Source organism: Lissotriton helveticus, chromosome 1_1 (assembly GCF_964261635.1).
Source record: "Lissotriton helveticus chromosome 1_1, aLisHel1.1, whole genome shotgun sequence".
NCBI lineage: Eukaryota > Metazoa > Chordata > Amphibia > Caudata > Salamandridae > Lissotriton > Lissotriton helveticus.
Window position 1 is genome coordinate 1,579,383,739 of NC_136057.1, and position 18,827 is coordinate 1,579,402,565.

Here is an 18,827-nt window from a genome sequence, read left to right on the forward strand (position 1 = left end):
GTGAAAACAAAATGTGTGAAGGAGTTGTATGAAGCTTCTTTATCATGGGCCATTCCAGGTGATCCTTGTCACCATGACTGCTTTGAAGTACGGAGGTCTCCCCAACAGGATGCATGCTGTCCACACTAGCGGGTTCTGTTTCTACTTGATGATATAACAGCACCTCTCCTAAAAGTGCCAGTGGTGGTCGAGAGGCCATGGGAGCAGGTTAGTCAAGCTGTTGGGAACCACCAAGAATCTGAGACAGCACTTGTTCAGCCTGAAGGGGGGTCCTAGAGAGTCGGTTATTGAAGATAAAGCTGATGAACATGTGGTGGTGACTGAGCCAGACTCAGACCCTGATGAAGGGCCTAGTGCTACAGAACAGTGAGTGGCTGCAGGAGAACATTGGCCGAGAAGCCAGAAGATGAGGAGACTGGTCCCACAGGAAGGAGGTGACCTACCAGTCACCCCAGAGTATACGGAGGATTCTGGTCTGAGTGGAAATATACTCAGAAGGTCAAAGCGAGCAAGAGCTCCTTGCCAAAGGTACTTTTCTACTGAATGGACTTACTTTCTTGCTAATGAGAGAGAAAAAGAGTTCTGGAAATAATGGAATCATTGTTACAAAATTCAACTGAAACTTCGGGAACTTGAACTTCCGTTTGATCTTATGTTTGAACTTCCTCTGTTAGTGAAATGTAGTGCTTTGAGACAAAGGACTGATTTTGTTGCCATTTAACCTGATCACACTTGGCAGCAAATAGATCTCTTAGTCTTGATTTGGGGAAGGACACACAGTGAGATGGTGAATAATACAGGATTGCTAAACCCAAATCATTAAAAGACTGCTTCACATATGCTAACCAAGGAATGCAGGAGGCAAGATCAAGAGTAGCAATATCCCCAAGCCCCATTTGATTTAATTTATCAGAATTCCTTTTCCACAGTGATAGCCATAATAAAAGCGGAGCCAGTTTTATATAATCGGCTATAAAGGGGAGGCCTAATTATTTGTGGACAATAATATTCGGGCATGAACAATGAATTGACAGCAAGGTTTTTATAAACTTGTCTTCAACACCCTGCAGAGCATCCACTTGTGCTGTGCCGCAAATTGCAGCACAGCAGCTAGCTACAGATACTGATTTTGCTAGGTATATTTCCATCATTTCCTTACTCGGTTTCTATCCCAGATTAGAGGCACATTTCTACAGTGCTGCTACACTCTTTTTCATAAGATTTGCCCTATTAGCCACCATGGCAGACCAGTTTTGAATCAAAGAAAATTCTCAGATACATAAAGTTTTCTGCTTATTTCAGAGTTCTCCCTTCTATTTGCAAGGTCATTTGTTTTTCTTTTCCGCCCCAACTGCCATAACAAATGTTTTGGATTTGTTTACAACTAGTCTTAATTATGCCTTGTATTCTGAGTACATACCTATAGAACGCTGTAGGGCCATTGGAGTTCTAGCCATTAGGTCCGCGGCATCTGCATAAAGCAGGGTGGGCAAGGATAAAGCACCTATAGCTGGAGCATCCTTACATTTAGCGCCAAGAACTTCACTTAATTTGTTGGTATATAGTACGAAGAGGAATGGTGCAAGGACGCAGCCCTGTCTCACACCCTTTTCTGTCCTGAACGAATTTGTACATTCACCCTGTTTCCCATATCGGACTACTGCCCCTGCATCTCTATAAAGTTCTTTAATGAAGTGAATTATGGAGTTATCCACGCCCATTGAATCCACAATGTCCCACAGTTTACTGTGGTACACGCAGTCAAAAGCTGCAGACAAGTCAATAAAGGCCATATAAAATTGGCCTTTTTTGGCAAAGGCATATTTTGCTGCAATTAGGTATAAATTTAAGCACTGGTCTACCGCCTGCTTCCCCTTAACTCCCTAAAGGCTCTCTTGAGTTTGTGCCAAGGTAGAGGTGGTTTTATTACCTGACTCAGCACTTAAGCATCAAATATACACATTCCTCACCTGTCGAGTGGATGCATCAGGTTGAACTCAAAATCGATCTTATGGATTGGAGAGTTTGAATCATGTTATTAACATATGTTTTTAAATATTCCTTTGCAGGTAAAACACAACCACCAGTTGACCTCTGTCAGGGTGAAGACTCACTTCAACCACTGGTGTAGTATTACATGTTTAAAAGGTTGAGAATTTGGTGGCAACATCTGCAAAACAGCCTTCCTCTCTTTTTTCTTTTGTTATTCACAATTATTTCCATCTGGTCCTGATGGAAGCCACTGCACCTCCGAGGAGGGCATAAGGCAGAAACATGTTGACCATCACACATCTATGATAAGTTGAATCCCATCCTCTCATAGTATTCAGTTTTTAGTCCTGACCTATGGAGGCTGCATTAAACGTTTCTGACCTACCCTAGAGTTAGTTTTATTTCACACACTTCTTTCCTTTTCCTCACCACTCTCTGTCCACATCATTGGTTTTAGGAAACCTCTTGTGAACACAATGAAACATCCCTGAGCTCCTGTCTCTCAGAGAGAGGGTTGTAGTCCTCGTTGCAACTAGGTTTACGATGTGAGGAGGTTTTCCTATGATGAAGCATGCCACCTATGGGTGGGTGAGGGGAACCATCCTGTAAAAGTGATATCCCATCACATCCTTTGATCTCTTATCTCTAAATGTAGACCGAGGTGGCCTTGCGGTGTTTTGGTTCAATAGTGGATAAACTTGATACTAGTCCTGCAAATTCTTTATTGCTTGTAAATAGTAACATGGCTGTTATAAGGTCTATGGTTTTACAAACACGACTTGCGTTAGACCTTTTACTAGCAAAGGAAGGCGGAGTCTGTAGAATGCTCAAAGTTGAGCAATGCTGTACTTACATCCCAATCGAAAGTAAGAATTTGGAGAAATATATTCAGAACATATCTGGACTGAAAAAAGATTTGAAAGAGGTAGAAGTGACAGGAGCTTGGAAAGCCAATGGGAAGAGAATGTCTACTGTAGACAAATGGTTCGGAAATCTGGGAAGTGGAATTTAGTGTGCCATCTTGAAACCCCTTATGATAATTGCCATTTGTGTAGTATTCCTATTCATGATCTTTAAGAGAAATAAGTTGCGCAAGTTAAAGGGGGAGGGAAGAGGAAGAGAGCAGATGTGGAGTTAGAGGAGATTCAGAGTAGATACTACGTCTAGAGGATTCTGGTAGATGCTAAAGACTACACAGGTTAAGATGGTCCATCTGATAATATTAGATTGTAATCTGTGATGGCTTGATTTTCCATCAGAGGGGGGACTAGAACAGTGAAATTTTGGCTCCATCTTTACATGTCTAACTAGGCCGAATATATGTTCACGAATGGCCGTATGTACTCGTGTGATGTAACCTTAATAATGTAATGTAGTGCACAGTTACAGAAAGTGCATCTACCTAGTAATCATTGCATTCATACGAGTGTATATATTAACATTTTCTCTTACAGTAATAACGAGTTGCAGTTCTCACTTATATTTACATTTGTGTGGTTTGAATAATATTGTTAATTCTTATATATCTACATATTCTAAATAATACTCTCTATGTATTTTATAACTGAAAGCATGTCCATTTGGCTAATGCTTTACATCTACATTGTAACCTCATATATATATATGCACTCTTCATTTAAATGTGAATTGAGATGCTTGTTGTACTCAGTTGACCAAAGGCTTTAGGCATTGGTATTTCCTAATGTTGTAACTTTAACGTGAATATTTGCTTTGTTTGCAATGTTTTTCTCTCTGCAGGTGCAGTTGCATGAGCTCACAGTTAAATAAAGGCACACTGGGGCATATATACAAGCCCCTATCGCCACCCCACCGTCACTTTAAGTGACATTGGGGTGACGATAGGGGCTTCGCCTTATTTACAAGGCAACATTAAGCCACATAACGTGGCTTACCGCTGCCTTGTAAATAAGGCAGCCTTTCACACTGTACTTAGCATAAAAGGGGATGGCAATGGGTGTTGCAGTTTGCGTTCCACCACAACACCCAATGATTTTGACGCTGCCTTCTATTTACAAGGGTGGTGGAAATAGGAGGCAGCACCAAAATTAAGACCAGAAAAAACCTGGTCTTAAACAGACAAAACAAGGAAAAATACCTTATTTCTCCTCATTTTTGCAGTTTCCATATGTGCTGCTTTGTGCAGCACATATGGAAACAGCAAAACGCCAATGATGTTTAAGTGCAGGAAGGTCTCACTTACTATACATGAACACTCATAACAAAAAAAAATTTACTTCTATGTGTGCTGCATTAAACAGCACACATAAAAGTTACAAACCACCATTTAAAGATTGTTTATGTGCAGGAAGTTAGACCTTCCTGCACATAAACAATCTTCCCCTCGACGCAATGGTGCAAGTGTGCCTGCCTTGGCGCTATGCAGCTAAATGTAGCTCCAGCGCAGGGGGAACCCAGGGATGCACAATATTCTTGTGAATAGGGTGCAGCTCTGCTTTTCTAAAGTGACGGAGCGTGTTGTTAGCCTTCTTGGCTTAACAACACACTTCGCCACTTTGTTGTAAATATGCCCCATTGTGTGAAAGAGATAGTGAGGTTCAAAAAGAGTATCTTTTGGCAAGGATAAGATTTAATGAACGAAGGGAGGACTACTGTCTGAGCGGAATAGGGAGATGGGAGGAATCCAAGGATGTTTCCCTGTGAGCACCAAAGCAAAGAAATCTCGAGTGTAGTTGCCAAGTTTTGTTGTTTGAAGATGGAAATTAATGAGACATGTGATATATGACTCTCGAAGGTTCCGTTATAAGTATAATTGAGGATTACACTTTAGTTTTGCTCAGATTACCTTTAGACTCTGAAAGCACAGACCTCTTTGCGACTTCTCTGTTGTGTGGCTTTATGATATACAATATTTTTTCCCTTTAGAGAACCTCTACAGAGATTCTGTTATGCTGGCCCCTTTCTATGCTTCCCTGACTTAATAAGATTTCCATGATTTCTAGTTTAGAATAGAGTTTAGTATTTTATTTATTTTTATTTTATTTTTAGAGTTATATATAGCGCTAGCTAGACCCGGAGGTATCAGAGCGCTTTACATAAGGAAACAGCTTGTTAACAGTTACAGAAATTTCACATTAATAACAAGAAAAATTACAAATTCAATACAGTTATTGGTAAGTCGAGTGTCAGGATTAAAAAGAACAGGGGGAGCTGGCAGTCAATTGGAAGGAGGTAGCAGCGGAGAAAAAGGCGAGACATATGTCCGAAGTCCGGCTGGGTAGGTGACGGCCAAAGTGGTGTGCCAGGGCCAATCTCCCCTATAGCTCTATCAGCAAGAGGATTGACATTTTCAATCGTTCACCAGACTTTGTATCTCACCATTTCTATAGCAGCTCCAGAATTTCTCATTTGCTTTCTTTTCTTGAGGATACATTTTGTTCGTTCTTTCAGTTATCCTTTACCGATTCTGTATTTTTATGCCATGTTTCTACGACTGATTTATATGAGCTTGGCTTTGAATTTTTAATAAATCTATACTCAACCCCATCAATTGACCCAAAGTTTTAATGTGTGGCAAAATGGATTACTCTGTAATTGGTAAATTGTAATTGATCCTAACTTTTTTTATTCCTCAGGCACCTAAAACCTTCTATTGCAGGGGGGCCAAGAAAAAGGAATTAATGTTCTATGCCTTCTCACTATGCCACATTTGAAGGTCATTTTTGGGCCTCACTCTTCTCATCTACACACACACATAGCTTCTCTTTCACGGTGTTGCATCCATATGCTTCCTGCTTGATGCAGGTCCACAAATCCTGAGCAGCCACACTTCAACTTAGCTTCTCCTACTGCTTACTGGGTCACAATGAGAATGCATGTCGGTCCAATCCAAACTTCCCATTCACCTCTCACAGCTGCACTCAAGCGCTACCAGCCTCCATCTTATCAGGGTAACCTTGCCTGAGTGCTCCTCCCATGGCCAGCTTTAACCGCATCGATGCGGCGGCTTTTCCCGCTGTACGCGGCAATTTTAAAAATACCGCGTTATATGACGAGCTCAGCTCGTCATGAGCGCACGGCAGGTTACGCTCATGACGAGCTGAGCTCGTCATCAGCCTGGAAGGGGTTAAGGCAATACGATCGGTGCCACTGCACCGGTGAGCCAAGCTCTTGAAGGCGACATTTTTTATCATAAATCGGCACCATTCGCATTGCCCAAAAGCTAGTTGTGGGCACTATTGTCCCTATTGTATTCAGGGCCGGACTGGGAACGAAAACCGGCCCTGGCAAAGTGCTCGGCCTGCCCCCTGGGGTGGAGGGGGGGCTTTGGTGGTGCGACCGAGCTCTTTGCCGGGGCCGGTTTTCGGCCGATTTTGTTATAGGGCCGATTTTGCAGCAATGCTGCAAAAACGGCCCTGTAACAGAAACGGCCCCCAGGGGCCCAAAACCGGCCCCCACCCTTGCGGCGCACCAGGGGATTGCCCGGTGCCCGCAATGGCCAGTCCGGGCCTGATTTTACTTGCTCGACTATGTGAGCCCTCATAGAAATAAAATAAGTACACCTGTGTTCACGCCATCACAGATTATGCCGTGTTTCTGCCAGCCTGCACGGGCACTGCCTTGTATCTCAGAACACCTGTTTAAATGAAGCTGTCAGGGAGACAAAGAAAAGTTGTGTTCCTTTCCCTAGATTAGCAGTGGCACACAAAGTGATCTCTGTTCTCGGTAGTTTTTTAAAGGTCAGTTTGGTCACATTAATTCTCCCATCAGAGTGTTTTGGGCAACATCCATCAGTTTCTTTTTAGAAATTCGCAATTGGAAGTCAGCTTGAAAAAAGCCATATAGAAAGTAGCATTTTACTGGGTGCAATGTTTAAATGCTATATAGAAAGGAATATTTTACTTAGTGCAGTGTTTCAGATTTGCTGCATGCTGTAAAAGATTAATCCCGTGAATTAAAGCCACATAGAACAGAAAAATTGCAATTGCATAATTGAACTAAAAACATTAACTTTTTGGCTTGATGAATGATAGGTAACAGTATTATCAAGTTTTGCCTCCCTTTCTTTCAAAAACATTTCAATAAATGTGACCTGGTAAACAACAAGGAGGAACTTTAAAAAGGACAATATTTATGGGGGTCCAGTGTACGAGTCCTATATACCTATAACTAAATGATGTACAAAGTTCCCCAGGGAGTAATGTTAGTATGGCTGAGCAGTCTCTCTCTCTCTCTCTCAATGGATGTGTGCAAAAGCGTCAGGGAAAAGGGATCCCTTGTCGGAACTAAGGATGCCTCACACAACTCACTAGTCTGATGACTGCTGTCATACTGCCAGATGGTTGTCTTGTCTCATCATCGGCTTCCTGCTCCAACGTCAAGCCGGCGCTGCAATGCCTGACGGGTAGCACAAAGTGCTACATTTTTGTGGAGTTCTTTTGTTCCTGGCCGTTGATTGAGTGCGTGTGAGGGGCCCAAGTAGTGAAGTAGTGAGCGTGAAAAAGTGCGTTTTAGAAAAAGGTTAGTATAGTCTACTAAGATACCTTTATTCGTGTAGCTAACTACCTTGTTAAAATGGTGAAGGGAGGGGTACCGGGACTCAAAAACTATGGAGATTGGTCTCGTTCGACCCTCGCCTATGGTCTGGTCAACATGTTTCATGCCCTATCGGCAATTCTTCAGGACCTAAGTTGTGCTCATAAACTCATGGTGTGCCCGGGGCGGGCTAGGAAGTGTGTAATATACAACCTGAGGGGTCAGAGACCAAGGCAGGTAGGTGTCCTGCGTAGGAGATCAACCCTGAAAAGAGGAAAATAACCATGTAAATATTCTCCGCAGACGCATACATACTGTAGTTATGTAGGTCAATGCTGTATATAAAGAAAGAAAAGGCCCCTAAACCAAAGCGTAGATTATCGCCCAGTGGGGTCACGTGAATGGGCCGTGAGAGAGAGACAGAGATTCTAAACACCTTTCAATGTTTATAAAAAGCCAAATGTATCCACATTAGGTGACTAACCAATATTCTGTTACTCATGCGTATGTCAGATTCAATTGGTTAGTTATGTGAGGAATGAGGAGCCACGTAAGCTCAAAGGACAGGAAGAGGGGGATTTGTAAAAGGTAAAGGTCTTACCCTCAGTCTCTGGTGCCGGTCCCCACAGACTGTTCTTGTGGGACCTGAGCAGTAAGGTAAATACCTATCAAAAAATAAGAAGAGGGGGGAAAAAGAAGGGATTAGGAGAAGGATTACCTCCCCCCTAGAGACGGGAAAGTGATGTTGGAGCGGAACCGACCAACAACCCATCTGTGGTCTCGCCCGACCACCCGTCGGCGCCCGTTAGACATACCACTCAGGGCAGGCTGCAGCGGAAGAGGAGACCCCGTGGGTACCAATCGGGCCCCAAAGCCAACCACAGTGCATTCCTAGGAATGAGTCACGGTTCATCCCACTGGCGGTGGTACCTCCAATTGTTGTAGGCGGGCGGGGCAAAAATGGTCGAGGCAATCCCAAAAGTGGCCCCGTGGTGGTCAGGGACCCGAAGGCACCACGTGTGCTGCACCCACGCCACACACCCGGGTGAGGGCAGTCTCCAAGCACCCCTTAATGGCCGGAGTACAAGACCCAGATGGCCTCGTTCGAAGGGCCGTCTGGCCGACATATGTCTCAGGGCTACAGGGCCTTTACACCGCACCCCCTTACCTTATTAGCGCGGAGTCGTTACCTCTAGGCACCTATACCCACAGACCGGCGTGACTCGGCACGCAGAACAGCTGGCAGTGTTCAGCAATGCCTGCCGCTGTTAAATGCGAGTCCTCGAGGCAGTTGTTTAGGGGCGTACACCAGAGTTGGTTACTAGGCAACGCGGCCAAACAGGTCCGGTGGTGCGGTTGGGGCGGAACAGGGTTGTGACGTCCAGACGCCAGCGCGTCGGAATGGCGCGCCATATTGGAAGGGGGTAAATGCTCTAAACGAGCTTGTAATGAGTATGTTATACAGTGTATTAGGGTATTAAAAATAAATATGTTGCTGTGGTATATTCAATCAGTCCGTGAGTCCATAGTTAATGGATATTATGGATGGATCAACCGCAATGGTCATTCAGATGGTGGGAGTGGGGCTTATTGGAAGGGGGATTGTGCTGGGGTTAAGTGTGCTACTAGTCGTGTTACTAAGCGACAGTACCTAAAAGGAAGCACAATGTGTCAAAGAAGGGAGCTGGGGGTGGGATAGCGTCTATTGGTGTATTACATGGGCGCCATCTTGCAATGCAGTAGTATTAGTGAGAACTGTCACTGCAGGGAGACCATGTCATGTAGACTTAGTTTATAGAGATATGGTCTGTACAACACAAAGAGTTATGCCACAATAGCTGAAGTTATCTGGCTAGCATATTCCAGGGGACGGAGTCATTCAGTCCCTGGGTGTCTAGTTGTAAACGGTGCACCCATCTCTGTTCAATTCTGTATAGGGCTTGTTGACTTATTGAAGGATGCCATTCCAAAACAACCCATTGTATGCTCTCAGCAGTATGGCCTTGATGTTTGCAATGTTCATATAACCGTGTGTGTGTCTTGATACAGCGGATATTGCTGTTGTGTTCCATAATGCGTACTTTGACCGTGCTCATCGTCATTCCAATATACTTTAACCCGCAAGGGCAGGTCAGCATATAAATGCACTTGCTACTGTTACAATTTGTGTGTCTATTCAGATGCCATGTGAAGGTGTCAGATAGTGTGACGGATTTTGTTTGTGTAGCTTGAGGACAGACGACACAGTTGCCACACCGGAAATGCCCCACAACTGGGGGCAACTCCCATAGAGTGTTCTGAGGGTGGGTACTCGTCTTCCTTGGTCGGGTGTGAACCAGCGTGTCCTTAAGAGTAGTTATTCTCTTGAATGCCAAACGAGGACGGGGGATGTCCAAGCCCGCCGAGTTCAAGAACCCCCAATGAGTGTTCACTGTTTTTTTGATGAACGTGGAGTTTCTCGTATATGAAGTTACACAGGTGATGATGTCCTCTGTATCCTTTGTGTGTGTTTCCAGGAGAGATTCTCTGTTATTATTAAGTGCTCTCTTCACCGATTGTTTCAGTAGTCTTGTCGGGTAACCTCTGTCCTGGAGTTTATGTTGTAGGGAGTACGCCTCCCGTTGGTAGTCTGTTATCGAGGTGCAATTCCTGCGGAGTCTCAGAAATTGACCAAACGGTAAGTTGTCCTCAGAGCCCTGGTGTGGTGGCTGTTAAAGAGCAGGAGGCTGTTTCTGTCGGTCTCTTTTTTGTAGAGGGTTGTGGTGATTCCTGTAGGGCCCAGTGCAATTGTCAGATCCAGGAAGGGTATTGACTGTTCGGAGATTGTCCCCGTGAATTTTAGGAATGGATCCTGGTGGTTAATCCATGTACAAAAGGCATTACAACTGGTACGATCACCTTTCCAAAAGATCAAAATATCGTCAATTAAACGACGCCATAGGGTCAGGTTCTCGAGGAATGGGTTATGCTCAGGAGAATAGATGAAATATTTCTCGAATGCGGCCATATATATGCATGCCACGCTCGGTGCAAAGGTTGATACCATTGAGGTCCCACGGATCTGGTGGTATAACTGCGACTCATATTTGAAGAAATTCTCCGTAAGGGCTATGTTAGCCAATGCCATGACAAAAGAGATCGGGGTGGGAGATGACCATTCTTCCGACCTCAGAGTGGACTCAACTGCCTCTAAGGTTGCCTGTTGGGGGATGTTCGTATATAAGGCTTCCACATCCAAAGTCAATAGGATATCAACGTCCTCTCTGCCGTCCACATCGTTGATCAAGCGCAGGACGTCTCTGGTGTCCTGGAGGTAGGAGGGAATTTTCTTCACTACTGGTTGTAGAAAAACGTCACAGAATTGGGACAGTGGTTCCAGTAGGGACCCTATTCCGGACACGATAGGTCTTCCGGGAACAGGAGTGACACCTTTATGGATTTTGGGAAGCGTGTAAAAATAGGGTGTTACTGGTTCCGTTGTTATTAGAAAATCAGCTTCCTTCTTAGTTGTCCATTCATTCGTCTCACCCTCGATCACCAAGCTCATGATGGTAGTGGTCAAACGTTTCGTTGGGTCCACGGTGAGGGGTCTGTAGTGGGTGTTGTTGGATAGCTGCCGTCTGCACTCTAGGTCATAGTCATCATAGTCTTGAATGACAGTGGCTCCCCCCTTATCTGCTTGCTTTATAACGATGGTGTCATCATTGCCCAAGGTGATAGAGGCTTGTTTTTCCGCATTCGTCAAGTTGTGGAACTGCTTGGTATGGGGTTTGGTCTTGAGGCTGGCAAGGACTGCTCGCTCAAATGTCAGGACCTCCGGAGGGACCATCCCATCGGTTGGAGTGAAAGTGGAAGGTTTCCTTATTCCGGTGTCTTGGCTCGTAGGTTCAGGTTTGCCGTCAAAGAAAGCACGCAATCGTACCTTCCTGAAAAGTTGTCTAATTTCGATCATTTCTTGAAAGCTGTCTGGGATGGGTGTAGGGACAAACCCCAGTCCTTTTTCCAAGACGCTCTTTTCAGTTGGGGTCAGAATTTTAGTTGAAAGGTTGACAATTAAACTCTTCTCCCCCTGGTGGTGAAGCTCCTGGTTTCCATCGTGGTCTGCGGTGTCGACTGGTCTGGCCACTGCACCCCTTTCTGTCCACCTCGCTTTCGCCCTCTTCCTCTGCCCCAGCCTCTGCCTTGAAAACGTGGCGGGTTCAAAGGGTAAAATTGCAGTGGGCCCTGTGGGAAAAAGGGGTCTTGCCATAGAGGTGTCATATGCGGAGGGCCATGGAGCATTGGTCCTTGTTGGTATCCTTGTTGCCAATTGGGGCGATGTGGGAGCCGGTTGTTTCTTGGAGTATATCCTCCACTGGAGTCACTACTCGCGGAACCTCGTCTATTGTTATCGTCCGAGTTGTCATCTGAGGAGTAATTGGTCTTCTTTCCTTTGAAACCGTCCTTAAGATAAGGATATACCTTCTCTTTCTCAAACTTTGAAATATCTTTTTGCAGTTTTGCTGTTTTTTGTTTCAAGAGATATTCATGATGGTCCGACATTTCCTGGTTAATGTCGGCTAGTTTGGTAGTGAAGGCGGCTTTGTTGTTTTTATTGACAGCACTCTTCATCGTGGCTTCTATAGCCGAGATTTTTTCTTGTAAGGCATCAGAGAGTCGTTTTGCTGTTTGCGTTATTAGGAAAAGTAAGTCTTTGGTACATTTCCATGACACCTGGCACCAGTCAACCTTGAATTGTTTATCTTCTAGGAAAAGTCTTGGTATGATATTTACGACTAGTCCCTGCGGGGCTATATTGCTTCTGAGATATTCTGTCATCATTACACCGTGTATGGTGATCCTTATCAGTTCTTTTTTCATCTCAGTCAAAATCACCCAATCGTCATTGGAAGTGCCTGAGGCGGAGGCTGTCGGGTTATTAAGTAGGGGTGGAGCTGTTCTTAGGGCTTCGGCAATGGCATCCTCATCAAAGCTAAGGCCCGGTACATCCTCCATATTGGTTGGAGGGTGGCCGGGATAGAGGGAATATGCTAACCAAAGGAGACCAAGCCGTGATAGTGGTCTTCTCAACTTTGCTGGTTAGGTGGTGGACCAGTGCAGTGAAATAGTGTCACTGTTGGTAACCTCAAGGGTCCCGTGGGGGGCAACCCACGCTAATCAAGTAAACAACAAGGAGGGACTTTAAAAAGGACAATATTTATGGGGGTCCAGTGTACGAGTCCTATATACCTATAACTAAATGATGTACAAAGTTCCCCAGGGAGTAATGTTAGTATGGCTGAGCAGTCTCTCTCTCTCTCTCTCAATGGATGTGTGCAAAAGCGTCAGGGAAAAGGGATCCCTTGTCGGAACTAAGGATGCCTCACACAACTCACTAGTCTGATGACTGCTGTCATACTGCCAGATGGTTGTCTTGTCTCATCATCGGCTTCCTGCTCCAACGTCAAGCCGGCGTTGCAATGCCTGACGGGTAGCACAAAGTGCTACACTTTTTCGGAGTTCTTTTGTTCCTGGCCGTTGATTGAGTGCGTGTGAGGGGCCTAACTAGTGAAGTAGTGAGCGTGAAAAAGTGCGTTTTAGAAAAAGGTTAGTATAGTCTACTAAGATACCTTTATTCGTGTAGCTAACTACCTTGTTAAAATGGTGAAGGGAGGGGTACCGGGACTCAAAAACTATGGAGATTGGTCTTGTTCGACCCTCGCCTATGGTCTGGTCAACATGTTTCATGCCCTATCGGCAATTCTTCAGGACCTAAGTTGTGCTCATAAACTCATGGTGTGCCCGGGGCGGGCTAGGAAGTGTGTAATATACAACCTGAGGGGTCAGAGACCAAGGCAGGTAGGTGTCCTGCGTAGGAGATCAACCCTGAAAGGAGGAAAATAACCATGTAAATATTCTCCGCAGACGCATACATACTGTACTTATGTAGGTCAATGCTGTATATAAGGAAAGAAAAGGCCCCTAAACCAAAGCGTAGATTATCGCCCAGTGGGGTCACATGAATGGGCCGTGAGAGAGAGACAGAGATTCTAAACACCTTTCAATGTTTATAAAAAGCCAAATGTATCCACATTAGGTGACTAACCAATATTCTGTTACTCATGCGTATGTCAGATTCAATTGGTTAGTTATGTGAGGAATGAGGAGCCACGTAAGCTCGAAGGACAGGAAGAGGGGATTTGCTAATAAGGTAAGGGGGTGCGGTGTAAAGGCCCTGTAGCCCTGAGACATATGTCGGCCAGACGGACCTTCGAACGAGGCCATCTGGGTCTTGTACTCTGGCCATTCAGGGGTGCTCGGAGACTGCCCTCACCCGGGTGTGTGGCGTGGGTGCAGCACACGTGGTGCCTTCGGGTTCCTGACCACCACGGGGCCACTTTTGGGATTGCCTTGACCATTTTTGCCCCGCCCGCCTACAACAATTGGAGGTACCACCGCCAGTGGGATGAACCGTGACTCATTCCTAGGAGTGCACTGTGGTTGGCTTTGGGGCCCGATTGGTACCCACGGGGTCTCCTCTTCCGCTGCAGCCTGCCCTGAGTGGTATGTCTAACGGGCGCCGACGGGTGGTCGGGCGAGACCACAGATGGGTTGTTGGTCGGTTCCGCTCCAACCTCACTTTCCCGTCTCTAGGGGGGAGGTAATCCTTCTCCTAATCCCTTCTTTTTCCCCCCTCTTCTTATTTTTTGATAGGTATTTACCTTACTGCTCAGGTCCCACAAGAACAGTCTGTTGGGACCGGCACCAGAGACTGAGGGTAAGACCTTTACCTTTTACAAATCCCCCTCTTCCTGTCCTTTGAGCTTACGTGGCTCCTCATTCCTCACATAACTAACCAATTGAATCTGACATACGCATGAGTAACAGAATATTGGTTAGTCACCTAATGTGGATACATTTGGCTTTTTATAAACATTGAAAGGTGTTTAGAATCTCTGTCTCTCTCTCACGGCCCATTCACGTGACCCCACTGGGCGATAATCTACGCTTTGGTTTAGGGGCCTTTTCTTTCTTTATATACAGCATTGACCTACATAAGTACAGTATGTATGCGTCTGCGGAGAATATTTACATGATTATTTTCCTCTTTTCAGGGTTGATCTCCTACGCAGGACACCTACCCGCCCCGGGCACACCATGAGTTTATGAGCACAACTTAGGTCCTGAAGAATTGCCGATAGGGCATGAAACATGTTGACCAGACCATAGGCGAGGGTCGAACGAGACCATTCTCCATAGTTTTTGAGTCCTGGTACCCCTCCCTTCACCATTTTAACAAGGTAGTTAGCTACACGAATAAAGGTATCTTAGTAGACTATACTAACCTTTTTCTAAAACGCACTTTTTCATGCTCACTACTTCACTACTTAGGCCCCTCACACGCACTCAATCAACGGCCAGGAACAAAAGAACTCCACAAAAGTGTAGCACTTTGTGCTACCCGTCAGGCATTGCAGCGCCGGCTTGACGTTGGAGCAGGAAGCCGATGATGAGACAAGACAACCATCTGGCAGTATGACAGCAGTCATCAGACTAGTGAGTTGTGTGAGGCATCCTTAGTTCCGACAAGGGATCACTTTTAACTGACGCTTTTGCACACATCCATTGAGAGAGAGAGAGAGACTGCTCAGCCATACTAACATTACTCAATGGGGAACTTTGTACATCATTTAGTTATAAATAAATGTGACCTCCCAAACGCCAATAAAAGTTTGCTTCTTAAAGTTTATTTTTGTTAGTCTCAAGACAGGAATTTATGCCTGCTGTACTGCACAATGCATATTACTTAACTGTATTTAGGGTGGATGGCTCAGTGGGTTACTGCTTTTGTCGCAGGGATCCTTTTGTTATTTGTAGTTCATAAGTTACAATCCTAATGTACCACAGTGACCAATGAACAGTATGTAATGAAAACTGAATGGTATAAGGTAAAACATTAACCCCCCACCCCCTCCCAGTCTTTTTATTAATCTAATGTTGCTAAAAAGTTTTTTTTGGGCAGATATATATTCCTTTTTGAAAAGCCGACGACTGTGGTTATGATTTAAATCCAGGGTTTGGGCTTCTCTAGACCAAACTGTCTTAAAATATACAGCCTACTGGTATGGATGACATGCGATTCCTACATCTTATAATCCTCATTGTGTTATGCAATGTTTCCTATAGACTTATTTACACACATATGTCATTGTCTCTATAGAATGTGTGTGTTATGTAAGGTGCTCTGACACCCTACACTGCGATGAATAGTTCTATAAAACAAATGAAATGTATGAAATGAAAATGAGATTTTTAAAGCGCTGCAGCTGCCCTCAGGTGTCCAGGCGTTAAAACTAAAAGAGTGCCATCAGAAGAAAACAGAGGGTTCTAATTACTGAACAAAAAAGTTTTAAGCTGCTTCCGGAAGCTGGATAAATTAGAGTTGTTTCTCATGTGCATGTTGGAGTGGGACTATAGAGAGATGAGAAGCACTGTTGTAGGGTAGTAGTTAGGGAATCCGTGAAGCAGAAGGTCAAGAGAAGGCGCCAAAAAAGACTTTTGCATCATGCGTCATGAGCACTTTAGCTGACCTTGGCTCCTCCCACAGCCACACTCATTTGCTACCAGCCTCCATCTTACATGGTGAACCTTGCATGAGTGTGCAACCCACAGCCGCATATATGCGCTACCAGCCTCCATCTTACATGGTGAACCTTGCATGAGTGTGCAACCCACAGCCGCATATATGCGCTACCAGCCTCCATCTTACATGGCCAGCCTTGCATGAGTGCACCTCCCACAGCCGCATATATGCGCTACCAGCCTCCATCTTACATGGCCAGCCTTGCATGAGTGCACCTCCCACAGCCGCATATATGCGCTACCAGCCTCCATCTTACATGGCCAGCCTTGCATGAGTGCGCCTCCCACAGACGCATACATGTGCTACCAGCCTCCATCTTACATGGCCAGCCTTGCATGAGTGCGCCTCCCACAGCCGCATACATGCGCTAACGGCCTCCATCTTACAAGGTCTGCTGCTACTATCTCTATCTATAATTAACAATGAGCACTTCTCATGTCTTCAGGCAAACAACACATTCTACCCTGCATACACGCCGTAATAACTTTGCACCCATCTCATCTACTTATATACACCAGCCTACTTTCCAGGGTGAGGTAACAATGTCTCGAGCCCACACTGCTATCAGCCATTCCCCACATACGCCCGACAACTTTGCAGCATCCCAGCTCCTTGTGCTATAGGAGATGTATCAGCTGCAGAAGGCAGTGAGTCTACTCTTGTAAGTCCTGTAGTGGTCCAATGTTTACTTCTGGCCACTTATTTCTGTTGCTCGGGGCACATCCTTAGTAACCTGGACACATTGCAGTCCTTCTCAGTTAGTCTATTTTGCAGGAAAACACCAGCCGCACTTGTTATCCAAAGCAATTCGAAAGCCTTTGTGTCTGGAAAGCTCTTTAATAATGCATCACTTCCTAATGATTTTACCAACAGGGCAAGCTCTGATGAATTTCAATTCTGATCAGAAACAGCTCAGTCTACAAGCAGGTATTGAATTACACTGCATTTTAAAATGGCTTTGCTCATTAGCAATCTTATTCAAGTCACTTGTTAGGTAAAGAGTAATCGCTTCAGCAGCAAGTTTTAAAGTCACTTGGAAATATCATCTCTAATGACAAATTTCCTATGCAGGAACGTTGCCAATTCATTGCATGCAGTTTTGCAGCATTACAAATTCACGGTAACTACAATTATAAATTGCTGACACATTATTCATTAAAACGTGCTATTTAATCTTTGGGTGGAATCTCTTTTCACATAAATGACAGTATTCAAGCACCTCTAGAATATATCGACAGCACCCGACAGAAATCACGGAAAATACTCGCTAGAACTCCAGATACCAGTGCCCCACTCCAGTCTCTGGTCATTCCATATGCGCCTTATGTCCGTCGTTCATTTCTACGTACACCAATCTGCAGAGTGATTTCTGGGTCTATAATGGGAAATACAGTGTGAGACCCGGAATTCCTTGATTCTGGACCTGTTCTTCATACATTTTTCACCTGCTATATGCAGGAGGGAAATGTGTGTGGAAAAGCATTTGGTTTTACCTGGTGCAAATAGACATACCACTCCACATGACTAGGAACAGGGCCCTAACAGATGCCTCTACTCCGGGGATACCAATGTACTCCATGGTCACATTTGGTATTCAGCTAGATGCATACACACCAATGTGCCTTCTTCATCAAGTGTGCCTGTCTCGCAGGTTATTATGCTTGATACAGGTCTAGACGCGGATCGATCCCAGGAATCAATGGGAAATGGCGCAGTAAGAGATAGCTGCTTGTTACAGGAGCAGTAGCTTGGAGAAGGATACTTTATCAATGTTTGGAAAGCATCTGATGATCATGGGTGTGAGTTCACATTCCACCCTCTTTGTGAGAACCTGTTAAACACTGTACCCTTACCTCCTCCACCTGAGTAGCTGGCAATTGTGTGTTCAGTAATTGATGGATATTCCATCCACGGTCACTCCTCCAGCACCATTATCTGATCTACGAGGGACAGTGACAACTCCACCAGAAATGGTGGCTGATTAACTGCTTATTGTACAGTGATTACACCAGCAACATGTTTAGTAGAGTTCCTCACACAAAAGACCAACAAGTAAAGAAGGGATGACTTTCACGAAGAGGTAAATATTGTGCCTTTAATACAGTGGGAGCATCTCCAGCATGTTAGGGAGACTAGATATGTCATACAACTGAACTACAGCCCTAATATGGGCTCGTTTGCCATTAGAGGAATATTTGGCAAATGTGGGATGGCTGATGATCAGTGCCAGACTGAAAACCAAAACCGGCTCTTGCAAAGTGCTCGGCCGGCCCCCTGGGGGTGCGACCGAGCTCTTTGCCGGGGTCGGTTTTCTGCCGATTTTGTTACAGGGCCGATTTTGCAGCTATGCTGCAAAAACGGCCCTGTAACAAAAACGGCCTCCAGGGCCCACAACCGGCCCCACCCTTGCGGCGCAACGGGGGATTGCCCGGTGCCCGCAACGGCCAGTCCGGGCCTGCTGATGAAGAAGCCTGACACCTGGGTGCTGTGTGAGGCCATCCTGTCAATTTTTTCGCACAATTGTGTGGGTCCATAGTATTGGATAAACAGAGCAGCTTGAATTTTACTTCAGTAAAGGAACACCTACATTATAAGGTGTAGAAACCCCCAAAAAGGTGGGTTAGTAACATAGAGGCTCATTTGTTTCTTTGGTGAAAGCTGTATTGTTAGGGAGAGCAGAAACTATGGCTCTCTGCCT